The sequence below is a fragment of the Haliaeetus albicilla genome, chromosome 4 (genome assembly GCF_947461875.1).
Source record: "Haliaeetus albicilla chromosome 4, bHalAlb1.1, whole genome shotgun sequence".
In the NCBI taxonomy this organism is placed as follows: domain Eukaryota; kingdom Metazoa; phylum Chordata; class Aves; order Accipitriformes; family Accipitridae; genus Haliaeetus; species Haliaeetus albicilla.
In genome coordinates this window covers 35414310-35428005 of record NC_091486.1, presented here as the reverse complement: position 1 = coordinate 35428005, position 13696 = coordinate 35414310, and the positions used below count along the sequence as shown (strand labels likewise).

Below are 13696 nucleotides of genomic sequence, written 5' to 3'. Positions count from 1 at the left end.
GGGAATCAAAGCCCAGCCTTCTTCCCAGTAAGAGCTGAGGGCCTTTGTGGTTGGGCATAATGATGCTTTCATTCCTGTCTGGATGAAGTGGCACAGCTTCAGCTGTGGGAGAAAGTACTCCTCATCTTCCTCTGTAATACTCTGAAGCAGCCTGCAGTTTCAGGATTGCAGGAGTCTGCTGGGAGAGGAAAAAAGGGAGTATGTCTGGGTGCCTCAGTCTGGTAAGAAAATTACAACAGGTCTTTGAGTTCTGCTGAATGGTTTAAATACTGACTTACTGATTTATTTGCAAAACAGTGCATGGATTTAAAGGGGAGGGTGACGTTTGCAGCAGGAATTGCTCCCTGAGACTGGTGCGTGTTGTGTGTTGTTTGAGCTTGTGCTCTGAGGTGGAGCATGCTGAGGTTCTTGCCAAATTGGAGAGTCCTGAATCAGAACTGGGTTAGGGCAGAAGTGGGCAGCAAGCTGTTAAACAAACCTGGGTACGGGCAGCACAACTTCAATGGCATCACTCAGACACCCACAAATTCTAGGTGTGTAAAAGACTGGGCAGCAATTCTGAGGATTGCGTTCCTCAGCTCGGCTCCTAAATGCCACCCAGATTTCATCTGAAGTGAATTTAGGATCTTGTCCAATTAAAAATGAGGCTAAGGTTTGCTTTGATATGCTGCCTTGTGTTAGACAACAAACTGCTGCATTGTTGCTGTACTTTGCATGTGGTCAAGTTGGGTGGACGGGTCACAGTAAAGAACTACTTGGGTATTTCTGCATCTGTCCTCGTCAGGCCTTTGTGTGCTGGGGGAGCATCCCAGCAAGCAGTCTTGCGTTTGACTGACACTGATTATCAGGAATTAAGCAAGGGCTTTTTCTCTTCCATCCTAAGTTTCGAGTAATGTAAATGTTGCCAAAATATGAAAATGGTAGGTACTATGAAGGTACTCTTTTAAAATACAAGCCATAAATCACTTTTTTCCAATGTTCTTTGACTCATCATTTCTAATACTTAATGATATGTATTTCTCACATATCTCAATACTTTAGCACAGAATAGAGAGTTCCTCTTTCTACAGTTTATATCATTATTCCTAAAACCAACATGAGTGGAAATCTGTGATCTCAATTTTCCTCTTCTCTCCTCTAGTTCAGGATCCCCAGCATCTGCCTGGTGAGAACCCATGACTCTTAGATTTTCAGACAGGGAACCCTGATGGTGAGGCTATCTAGACCAGTGTTTTTCAAGTTTTTTTTCATTCATATGGCCTCCTAAACTTATTGGAAAAAAAGGGAGAATTGCCTAACTTCATTGGGGGAAAAAATTAATCACAAATGCATTGTGGAGTGCTGCCACAGTAGTTATCATTTGCAATCAAAAGAATGAGACAAATCTTTTGAATTATTATCCTTTTTCCAGTGCTGATTTTGTTTAGTTCTTTCCACACCTAGGAATATATGCCTATCTTTCAAAAAAATCTTACACTGTGTTTAGTTGTTTTGCAAACTGCTGCATGAACGTTTATGACCTATTTGTGACCCAGAGACTGAGAAGTGCTGCTCCAATAGCTACGGCGGTGCAGATAACCTACGCCACTAACACTATCTTTTGTCAAAAAAGAAACTGCTGAGTTCTCTGAACTCCTGAGAACTGAGCAAGAGGTTCTCAGTTAAACTGATGCTAGTATATCTTGTGGTATTTTTTTTTCAACTTTTTTTACAAGCCATATGTTGTTGTTTTTTAAACTGCTTTTACTGGGAAGGAAATAACGCTGTATTTGAATGCACAGAGCGGTCACAGCACTGGGAGGTGCAGGGCACTGAGCGATGCCAAAAGGTGTGATATTATTGAAGGCTGTAGTATTTTGTAGAATGTGGCCCAGTTTGTAACTTCTTTCCTTGAAGCTCTAGAAAGAAAACAGACAGCTGAGGGGTTTTCCCCGACCTGCTTGTCATGCCTGCTTTTGCTGGGAGAGGTGACTGTGCAGTGGCTCGATGACTGGCAAAGCTGTGGGGGGCTGAGCCCCGGGGGACACCTCGGAAGGGACCTGCACAGACACTTGAGGGAGGGAGGTACCAGCTGGAGTCCGTATGCTGTATAGTTTGCAGACTACATCTTGTAGAGTGCCATTCCCTTGTACACAAACGTCTTTTTTTTCTTGAGATTGTTGGAGCCAGGAGTGTAAGTGCGCATCTGGAAGGAGAGGACTGCCCTGTCTGAGGAAGCAAGTGATCTCCGCCCCTTGGCAGCTCCTATGTCATCAGCTACGACTACAAGCCATACATATGAAAACATAAAAAAACCCATTTCTTAGTGTTAAAAGAATATTTAGCAATACGAATTAGCTATATACGCAAAGTTAAATGGTCATACTCAGCTAATGAAAAGAACGATCTTAATGTGTGGTGGTAAATTTTGCATGCTTCTGCAGCTAGTATTGAATCTTCTGTCTTGAGCTCACTACCAGTGTTGTGTAAATCATACCATATGTTAAGCATCTTCAAAAGAAAACTAAGCAAACCACACAGTAATTAAAATGGGGTTTTTTTTTAAAAATCAGACTTTTTTTGCTTGTTTGAAGATTTATTGTTTTGCAGTTCTGCTGAGAACAAGTATCTTTACATTGCTTTGCGAACTGCATATTTTTTTCTCAAACAGAGGATCCTAATTCTGAATAAATGTGGGAATCTATGGTCTTTGTGCTATGTCCATTGACATTAAGAGGGGAAACGACTATGAAGGGAATTACCAAATTCAGCAGATTATAGCTAGGGGACAGCAAAACCTATCGCCTTCTCGAAACTTTTCCCATTTCATCAGTCTGAAGAGATACAAGTGTTGATAGGTTTAATGAGGTTCTCAAATGACAGGAGGTTGTGTGCTGATGTGGGAGTTGTGTCGTGACTCAGAGGTGACCACATCTGAGTTGCATGAATGCATTTGTTTTCAAGCAATGTGGTTATATTGCCTGAGTTCACCAAGGTAAAGACTGTGTTTTCCATGTGCCTTCCTTTACCAAAAGCTAATGTTTTGCTAGGTAGCAAGTAATTAGCAAGAAGAAAGCTATAAAGAGATATCCTGATGAAATTACCAAAATTAAAAGGACTGTGCTGCCATTCAAAAAGATCCTGTTGAGAAAGACAGTACGTAAAATTAGGCTCTTCATCATGTTACAGAAAGGTAATACTGGTAGGGTATAGAATCATAGAAACATAGAATGGTTTTGGTTGGAAGGGACCTTAAAGGTCATCTAGTTCCACCCCCCCTGCCATGGGCAGGGACACCTTCCACTAGAGCAGGTTGCTCAAAGCCCCATCCAACCTGGCCTTGAACACTGCCAGGGAGGGGGCATCCACAGCCTCTCTGGGCAACCTGTGCCAGTGCCTCACCACCCTCACAGTAAATATTTTTTTCCTAATCTAAATCTACCCTCTTTCAGTTTAAAGCCATTACCCCTTGTCCTATCACTACATGCCCTTGTAAAAAGTCCCTCCCCATTTTTCCTGCAGGCCCCCTTTAGGTACTGGCAGGCTGCTATAAGGTCTCCCCGGAGCCTTCTCTTCTCCAGGCTGAACAACCTCAACTCTCTCAGCCTGTCCCCATAGGAGAGGTGCTCCAGCCCCCTGATCATCTTTGTGGCCCTCCTTTGGACCCACTCGATATAGCTTATTTCCAAACCAGATCTTGCTCCCATAGCTACCTTTACTGGCCTAAACATTGGCTTGGCTTCATAGTCTGCCAGGTGGGTGGGATGTGGAGAACCTCTTGAAACTAAGCCAAAGTAATGGGTGTTATGAGGTGTGTTTAATTCCAGTATATTGGAAAGCAAGTCACAGCTCACACTGAGATTCAGACTATCCAAGGAGCTGTTATCCATTAAAACATACGATCAGTATTTTTTTCCATGAGTTGTAAATATTCTTTCTGAATATGGAAAATAGGCTGAAGAGAGTGCTGCTTGGAAGAGGCACTTCAAGCAGTCCAGGAGCAAAGTTCAGATTCAAATTGTAGAAGCCCATTTGGTCTTCCATGAATGTTCAGGTTTGTGTATGTTGTCATGTCTGCCAGATCACAGCAGTAAGAATTTCTTCACTGTAATAAAATGTTTCATTTGTTCTAGTATCTGCTTTACTATTTTGGTATTGTCTTCAAAGAGATTTTCCTAATTATGGTTCCATTTTTTGTTCCTTCTTTTTTAGTGTTTATGTCTTAATCTCTAATAGATATGCTTATTTGACCTGGAGGAAAAAAACCACGATGACGACCACAAAGATGCTTCAGGGTGGTGAGGTTGTGCATCATTTATGCCAACTGGAGGTATCAGATTAATATATAATGAGCTTTATTACAATAAAAAGTCCCTCTTGCAATCTTTCCTTCCCATCCAGCCTATAGCCAGGTTTAGGACTGTTACTACTCTCATTGTGTGTGTAGTGATGGTGCTTAGAGGCCCTGGCTCAATTTTGCTAAATATTGTATGCACCTCTCGCCCTAGTGCTTATTGTTTAAAAGTAAAACGGGTGTGCAGTTGAATGAGTACTAGAAATGTAGAAGAGGGAATAAAAGGTGACAGTGGAGTAATGATCAGCATTCGAAGCAGTAGTCATGCTGCTCAGCTGCCTCTGACTCAAACTTTGAGGCAAAGCCCCTTCAGGTAACATGTTTGGCTTTCAGTGCCTCTGTTTCCCCATCTGTAGAATGCAAATAGCTACATCCATCTGGCAAGTGTGTTGTCCTGCTTGTAAAGTTCTTGTTGTTTTTGCATGAGAATGCTATTGTGATGGCACAGCCACTGTTTTTGTTAATAGGGGCCTCTGGTATAATTAGAACTGCCTTCTCTAATTTTTTTCAAGTAGATGGTGTTATTAAAATCATCACAATGTAGGTAAATAAGGAAGTTCAAGTACAGTATAGGTCACTTTAAAGATCACCTCAGTCATTATCTGTCAACTTTTGTTCTTCACTTATTGATTTTGTTTGTTTCCCCGTTAGTCTTTTGCCGGGGTCGGGGGGAGCTGTGCAACTAGGTATGAGGGTCCCCTGACACATGGACCTCAAACAGCCAGTGTTTCTGTTGAAATTCACGTGTAGAGATGTGATATGTAACAAACCAAAGAAATACTGGTGAGATCACACCAGCAAGTGACTATTAGGTGTAATATGGCAGGTTTAGTACTAGAAATGTTTACGGGCATTTTATTAATTTAACTAGGGGAAAACTTTCCAGATTATTTATTATTGGTTTAGTGTTCACACTGTAGTTTCTACCCTGTGATTCTGTCTCTCATGGATTCCAAGATTTCAAGCCTTAAAAACTAAAACATACAAAAAATAAGGATTTGAATCCTGCTAAGATTAGCATTGAAACAAACTCTTTCCTCGTACATAACTTTCTTAATATCTTCTGTGAAATTTTAACAATTCAGTTTTTCCTGCTCCCTCTCCATTGACCTTGACTATATGGAAAGTATCTTTGGAACATACATTTAAAAGAGGAGTTCAGAGTCATGAGCAGGCACCCACATACACTCATCGCCTGGAATTAAGTACTTTAATGACAAAACAGGGTGTAGCATAAATCTGTTTGGATGTATCATTTTAATTGAGCAAGAGTTGCTTGTAGAAACACTGGTCAAGTTGTGTTGTTTTTTTTTAATAAGGGAAAAGATGATGCAAGTGCAAATTGTTGTAATGCTGAAATACTGTAGGTGTAGTTTCAGTGGAAGAATAATACAGTCAGGACTAATGTCTCTGATATCTCATCCTGCTGGTTATTTGAAGGTAGTAAAATACCATTTCAGTGCACATGCTAAAACTTGCCACTATATTGTTTAACTAATATCATATGAATATTTAATTTAAAGAAAATATTAAAAAACCTAAAGGCTTATTTTTCAGAGCTTCATCAAGCTATGCTCACCTAGAAATGGTGCCCAAGTTCCCTTTAAATTCTGTTGAAGTTAAATAAGAGAGAGCTTCTCAGGATTTTGAGGCTTGCAATGTATTTAGACAGTTTGGCTCTTAACTCTCTGGCTTTGAGACATCCTGAAGTCCATTACCTCTCTTTGTGTTGTTCCTCAGCAAGAACTGATCTAACCTGATACACTGGCAAAGCAAAACTTTAATTGTCTTTCAGTACTGCTCTTGAATGTACATGCCTTTTTATGAGAAGGTAGTCTTATTTGCAGTAAAATCACTTCTTACAAAGCTGTGCAGTGAAATATTTAAAATGTCACAAATCTGCAGTTATGTCTAAATGAGAGTAGTAGCTAGCCCTCTACTATAGGCATGTATCTGTGTAATATTGAACTTATCAGTAGGGACTTCCAAGTTGGGAAAACCAACATGTGCAGTACTGTATTTATAAATCTAAGTGATGTCAAACTTTCTGTTGCGGAAGGGGAAGTGCCCAATTTACTAAACCATGTTATTTCTCTGAAGCCTGCTGATCTCTTCTTGTTTCTTTTCTTTCATCACAAGGCTAAATGCCCTGAGCTATCTGTATAATGATTTCAGGCAGCAATCCACATTGTCAGTTTATTTCCCCTGGGTATATTTGGTGTATTTTTGAAAGACAATTTAAAAATTGCATGGATCCCTTTGAAAGGAATACAGCAGTTTCTGTTCAATTTTGCCTTACGAGTGCCTCTAGCAGGCTGAATTACCAAAGGCACACAACTTCTTGGAAGCCTAGTGTGGAATGGTAGAGCACAGCTCAACAGGAAAGGTGGTGTTAACACATCATGCCTCTGGTATTTGATGCTCTGGGCAAAGACTTGCAAGACCGGGAAAAGAAAATCATGTATAAGTAGTAGTCACCAAGTCTGTATAGGCAGATACCGTTGCTTGCACTTATGCATTTCCAGGTAATTGAGCAAGGCAATGAACACAGCTGGCTTTAGTCACAGATTTTCAGTTGCACCTTGAACTTGGAAGAGCTGAACTCTTAGTTGAGACTTAACCTCTGATTTTTCTTGCCATTAAATAAAACTACCTGGAGATTAACAAGTTTGGTACAAGCAAATTTACTGATTTTGTATTTTCCAAACCAGAGCTAATTAAAATGTTCAGCTCAAATCTGCAAGGATCAAGGCTGCTCAAGATGCTGAGCTCTGCAAATGGCAACTAAATGGCAGTGGCAACTCCAGGCACCCTCCTGGACCTAGCTGTCCCTCTGCAGCGTGTCCGCTCTTTCTGCCGGGCTGTCAGCATGACTTCTAGCCACAAAGAAGATCTTGTACGTTGTGTCTGAACTGGTATGCTGTGCTCTGTGGCTTGTGCAACACAGGTCTTTGGTCGCATCTCACCCAAAGGCTCGGACAGCAATTTGCTAAACCCCATGAGCACTTGTGTTCAGCCTTGCTGACTCTTACAGTTACTGAGCTCAATGATGGCTGAGCTGCTTCCCTCCCACCCACCCTTCTTCCTTCCCCAGCTAAGCAGCTGTGAACTTTGGATCCAAAAACATGGCAGTGTTAGAGATTGTCCTGCCAGAGCTACTGTCTCGTGAAGCTGTGCCATCTGTAAGGACAAGTCCTGTGCTGCTCAGGATTCAGAGAGAGAAGTCCTCTGAAAAGCTGGCCTCAGCTAACCCATCCCCAAACATTTCTCCCACCATTAACTGCTCACCGAAAAGCCCCCCCTCCAGAGCTGTCATACGCATTTCCATTTCAGATTGCTGTTCCCCAGTGCTTGGTGCTCATGTTTCACGTCACACCTTGCTAGGGAATGTGTGCTGGTTTCTTTCTTGCCTCTCAATTTCACAGGTGCCTGTGACTAAAGGCCACCACAGTGGTACTGTTCAGGTGCTCTCCTCTGCCTTAAATGTCACAACAGCTTGTGGATGATCTGCATTTCTGTATCTGGATTTCTAAAAGATTTTGCAGATCTGTTTTGCCGTGTCCTTAGTATTTGGTCTGGGTCTTACTCCATACTAAAAGCAGAAGGACTTTTTGTCATCTTCTGCCAAGGAACTGGTGATTGAATATCAAGCTTTCCATCTGTTAGTAGCTCTTCTTGTGATAGCTGTGGAAATGCTGTTATGACTGAGCAGAAAAAGTAGATAAATAGGTTTGCAGTCCAGAGATGTGTGCACTGCTGTTCTGCTGTTATTTTTAGAAAACTTGTTCTTAGTTTAATTAAATTCCTTGTTCAGTTTTAGAAGAAAATATTTTACTGTGATCTGCGATATAATTGTTAAAAAAAGAAATTGCCTCAATAAGCAGGAGGAGGAATTCAGGTGCTCAGCTCACCATGTGTGTTGCAATATGCTAAATGCAAGAAATTGTCTTCTTTACTGGGTTTATGTTTCCTGCAGAGACTTGAAGTACAAACCAGCTCACCAGTTTATGAAATCAAGAGTAAAGCTGAAGTATCACTTGCCTTGCCTAAGGAAAGAGATATTATGAAACTGGACTTTAAAAAAAGGTGGTGATCAGTTCATCTTACAAAAGAATACAAACAAGCCTCCTGCTGGCCAAGTGTGAAGAACCCTATAGAAATGTTGGATTTGTTTTTGTGTGTGTGTCTGTGTATAGAAGGTGTTTCTGCTAAAATTGACCTCCAGCTTTCTGCTAAGTTCCTGCACAGCTCTGAAAAAAGCTGCACATACAGAGTCAGAGCTAATGGATTTTACAATTAAGCACTTTTGCTGACTTACAGGACTCTAACTCTTGATCAAGATACGTGACATCTCAGTTAATGCCGTATGGCTTGCTGATTGACAGTTGCATAAACACAGACTTCATAAGGATTATTGCTTGGTTTTCATAGTGCTTTGCGTGTTTGACAGGCACGCAATGTATGGACCTTAGGATGCTTCTGAAATTTGCCTCTTTAGTGGCCTGGGTTGATTTTGACCTTCACAGAAACAAGGTTTCCTTTGTGTTCAGGTGGTATAAAGATTTCACTGGTCCACTCACAGGCTCGTATGTTTAGTGAAACATGTAAGTTCTTCAATTTTACAAGGATATCTATTTTTAAGCTATTTCGCAGAATCAAGAAAAATTTTGTGGGAAATGTAGTTTAATTGCAGTGGCCGTATTGAGGATGGACTGGCTCATGAGTGATGAAATTTTGGATGTGTCTCATGAAGCGTAATTCAGATAGAGTTGTAATCTAGGCTTAGGTGATCCTGTTGGGACAGAGGTGATGTGATTTTTCCTAGTAAATGAGACATCTAAATGGAGTCCTTTTTTAAGGAATACATAGCACCAGAGGATACTGCAGGTGTGAAGCGCACACTCTTGCAGCTCATGCCAAGTAATGCTTCTTAAATGGTACACTGGGGCACTATTTTATGTAACTTGCCATGAGATGACATAAATTCTCTGACAACTCTTAACTACACTGAAGCAAGCATTCTTGGAATAGGTTGTCGTACTGGAGCCAAGCAGTTAATCAGGTGTAACATGAGGCTTTGACATGATTTACTGCCTGCTGGTAGCTTGTGCTGGGACTGTATTGTCCTTCTGTATGTACTGTATAATAGTTTTAAGCTGTCCTTGGACAGGGCCCTATTGTAAACAAGCTGCCTGGCTTAACTGGGATATCCTGTAAAAATATGTTAATAAAAACTGAAATCATTGTAAAGGATCCTATTCCTACTATTTCTGTTTCCCAGACTATTCCCACCAGTAAAGCACAGCACATGCTCTTAACTCTTGCTGTGCTGATGCTTTGCTAGTGTTGTAATACTTGTTTCAAAACTGTTCAATCATTGCATGCCATCTTAGCTGGCTGCGGGTGTGTGTGAATTCTCTCTTGCCTCAGCTTACACAATGCAGAAATTACCACCAAAATAAAGCTTATTCTCAAGGGGTCACATAACTTTATTAGTACTTATTTTATTTCATGTCCCTCCGTGTCTCAGCTTAGCCAGGTCTATGGAGTGAGCTCTGAGGTAGTGCTTTATTTAAGTTAAGGGAGTTTTTAAAATGAGGTAACTTGTCTTTGGTATTAGTATATTATGTCAGGTCCTTGTAGCCTGAAGCTAGTAGGTCAAGATACTGCAGTAAACCCTTCATGGGGTGTAATTTTCAGAAGGAGATTCTGAAAGACATCATCAGACATCAGTCACTGAGGGCAACCTCCACTAGACTTTCTGGCTAGGGATAGGTGCTGAAAATGTGAGTTCTTGCAAAATGAGGTGTTGTTTCTTTAAACGGAGAGATGTGCTCTGGTGGGTTTAGACATGCTGAATTTCTTGAGGAAACAGATGCCGAAAGGTGCATACTGAGAGTCTTGTCACAGAAATCACTGAATTTTATAGCCAGAGTGAGACATTTAGGAGACCCTCAGAGGAGACAGTGACCTGCATGAAGGGCTCTTGTTTTACTAACCCACCTATGGTTCCTGGAGGAACAACACCTCTCTTAAGAGGGACTTGCCTCAGTCTGCAAAGAGTAGCACTAAACAGTAAGCAGAGCGTGATGCTTTGGAGAGATTTCTGGTTCCTCCCTCTCTTCCCCTCACCCCGGATCTCTGCAAAGCACAAATCCTCTGGAATATGGGCACTAGGATTTCAGCAGGACCTCAAAGGGACCCACTGGCAGCTCTAGAGAAATGCATCAATCCCAGTTTGAAATAGCCCTCTTCCACCCTGTTCGTTTTTCTTAAAGACAAACATTTGATGTCCTTCCTTTTGTAAATTAATATGTAATTTTGAATGTAAAGCAGGCATCTAATCTTTTTAGTAAGGATTTGATCATCCCCGTAGTTGGAAACAATACTTGTGTGTTGCATAGCGGTTTGGGGATGGGAGGGTCACATGTGTGCAGCTGTTAAAAGCCATTAAAAAGTGACTTGAGCCCCCCTGAGAGCAAGCCTAGGATTAACTGTAAATTGATATAGCAGTTCTTAAACAAAAATTTCAGATTTCTGCATGGCAGAGGTTTGCTAAATGTTCTTATTCCAGGTATTCTGGTTACACTAATCTTTCATGTACTTTTAAAAATGGAGTGCACAGCAAGCCATCGGGTGTTGATACAATTTAATAATTGAAGAGTTAATCTTTCAAATCTGAATGAGAAGCGTGAATGCCCTTGATGTATTTCCAACATAGTAGTTAATTTAAAACTTATCTTAAGAAATAAGAAAGAAAAAAAGGACTGACAGTTTTGATTTTATATTACAAAAGGAAAAATATTTTTCTTGCTTGGTTTTTAAATTTAGAAAGGTATGTTGTCTTTGCTCTCGTAAACGTTTGTCACTGAATGCTCTAGGACTTAGTGTTGTGATTGTGCTGCTTAAAGGTTGTGTGGATTGTCTGGCTCATAGTTCACAAACGAGTTTCACCATGTCTAGTGCACACAGGCGACTCATGGGGGGTTACAAAAGTGACCCAGCCTTGGGTTGCCTTGAGGCCCTGTCTCTCTGCAGAGACAACTCACGGGGAGCCATGTAGACAGCTTAGCCCTGGGTCGTCTGATAAACCCTAAAGTAAACAGGGCAGCGGCTGCACCATTCAAAGAACCAAAACCTGAACTGAGCCTTGAAATCCCTTAACAAATAGTATGCCCTGAGTCTCAATCCAACCACTATTCAGTTGCTTGAGGAAGCAAGGTAAAAAAACCCCCAAACCTGGAGGGTTTCAGCTTCAGTTTCAAATGACAGCCTTGCGTATTCCAACAATCACAGACCAACAAAGGAAAGACAAGGGGAAACTTCACTCAGATATACATAATCCATTTAGGCATATATCATAATCTGCTCAGACATAGTTATACACACCATTCCACAAGTCAGGGGATAAAAACTCTAAGATTCAGGTTGGAAATGGGGGAGTCGCTTCTCCAACTATACAGTTGGCTAGTGAAGGAAACCCTTCCCCCCCTTGATCGGGACGCCGGTTGAGGTAACTTCCCTGGGATTGAGAGCCCTTACCTGGAGGGGTAAGTGAATATTGTTTATGCTTTAAGTTTGTAAATGTGTTTGTGGTTGTCTGTGAATCGCTTGTGGTTGTAATAATGTACTACTCTTGCCTTAAAAAATTGCAATAGTGCATTCCTCCATTGTAGCTGTAAAACCTGCAATAGTACTGTATTAAGTCTGTAAGTGAAGTTCAAATAAATCATTTGTTTGAACCTTGCAGTTAAGTCTGCGAGTGAAGTTCAAGTCGTTTGCTTGAACCTTGCAGTTAAGTCCTTTTCCATCACATTAAAGGTTCAGTAGAGCTTGGAAGAAAATTTGGCAGTGTTGGACAGAACAAGATGGTGGGTCCTGATTTAGGTTTGAAGGAAGCTTGCAAGCAAACCTCCTGTGATGTAAACACTGCTTCCTTGGTTCTGGCATCTTTTTTTTTCTTCTTTTTTTTTTTTCCTTTATCTGATTAATTTGAAGTTACTGGGGTGAACTTCAAAAGGTGGGTATGCTGGTTGTTTTCTAGGCATCAGTAACAAAAGTGAAATTACTTCATCAAGACAGTGGAGCTGGGCGTCTGAGGTAACGTGTTCACTGGGTAAACAAGGAGCGCCTTCGGGTGGCGTAGTTACCTGCAGGGAGACACTTCCCTGTAAAACCCTGTAGCTTACCGAATCCAGTTATCGTGCCTCAGTATTGCAGTGGAGACAAAGTGGAGGTGTTGACCTCAGCCAGCAGCTTCAGACAGAAATGGTACTTGCGCGGGGCTGAGGGGCCAGCAGCCGCGACCTGGTGCTGATACCGGCCTCAAGTGTTTCTGCCGAGGCGAAAGCCTCGCGTGACCCCTCTCTGCGAGGGTTTGACGAAATAGCAGCTGCGTGGGTTGCCTTGCTGCGGAACGGTTTGATGACGGTGGTGAAGGCAGAGTTGCAGAAAGGACGGGGTGTCTAGCCAGGCTGGTTAACTCTTTGTAGGTGGCAGCGTGGCCCAGGCCCGGTGAGCCCAGAGCAGCTGCTCCGGCCACGTCGGTTCCTACGCGCTCGTGTTGATGGACAGCTGTTCCCCCAGTAGCTCCTGGGTATTCTGGAGACCTCTGGGTAAGCCCACGAAGTGCTTCGTGAGGTAAGAGTGAATAATTTTGAGGTGCCAGAGAGCTAGAAGCAACTAAACATTTCAAACAGCCTGAAAATGGTGGCAGTTGGCTAGCTGTTGGGGCTGGCTCTATAGCTCTATAGCTCTAAACCTGTATTTGCAATCGCCTGATTACTGCCACTTGAAAGCCAAAAAGATTCAGGAGGTAGAAAACCATATCCTTAAGTTCACGGAAGTGTTTCATTTTTAAAAGGCCACAGTTTATTATTTCTTTTGATTCCTGTGAGTAGGACCAGTTCCAACAGCTCTGGAAGCAGCTACGCAGGACAGTGATCGCCACTTTTCAGTGGGAATATAGAGCTCGTGAGTTAGTGTGTGCTTTTTGTGTCTGCTTATGTGATTTTTTATTTTTTGTTGCTGTCTTTGTTAACCATTAGCTTAACGAAAACACAAGGAATGGAACCTAATTTTTAAAATATAACTGTCTTCAGAGCAACAACAGAAGCAATCATATAACGTTGCATGTAAATGAACATCAATGACTGTTGGGGGGGGAAATACAGACAAATCACTCATTTTTAATAAAAGAAACTGTTTCCCTCCCCTAACATACTGTTTCTTGGTTTTGTTCCTCAGCTCCTGTCTGCACCTGTTTGTATGGGGGTTGGACAACCTATTTTCAGCAAGGTAAAGCTGAATGCTTTCCCATTCATATAAAAAGGTGATGAACCATGGTTTTCATAACATCATTTG

General features: G+C 41.6%; 1 long non-coding RNA gene across 3 annotated transcripts in view; it reads left to right on the top strand.

Moving 5' to 3' along the window:
* LOC138685139 (uncharacterized) overlaps nt 1–13696 on the top strand; it is a 34787-nt gene that overhangs the window by 7243 nt on the left and 13848 nt on the right. For 2 of the 3 annotated variants that reach the window (XR_011324403.1, XR_011324401.1), the window contains exon 3: nt 12378–13630. This is a non-coding gene — a long non-coding RNA (uncharacterized lncRNA). Of the gene's footprint in view, nt 1–3352; nt 13631–13696 lie in introns of those variants that run through there. The other variant, XR_011324402.1, reaches the window with a different exon arrangement.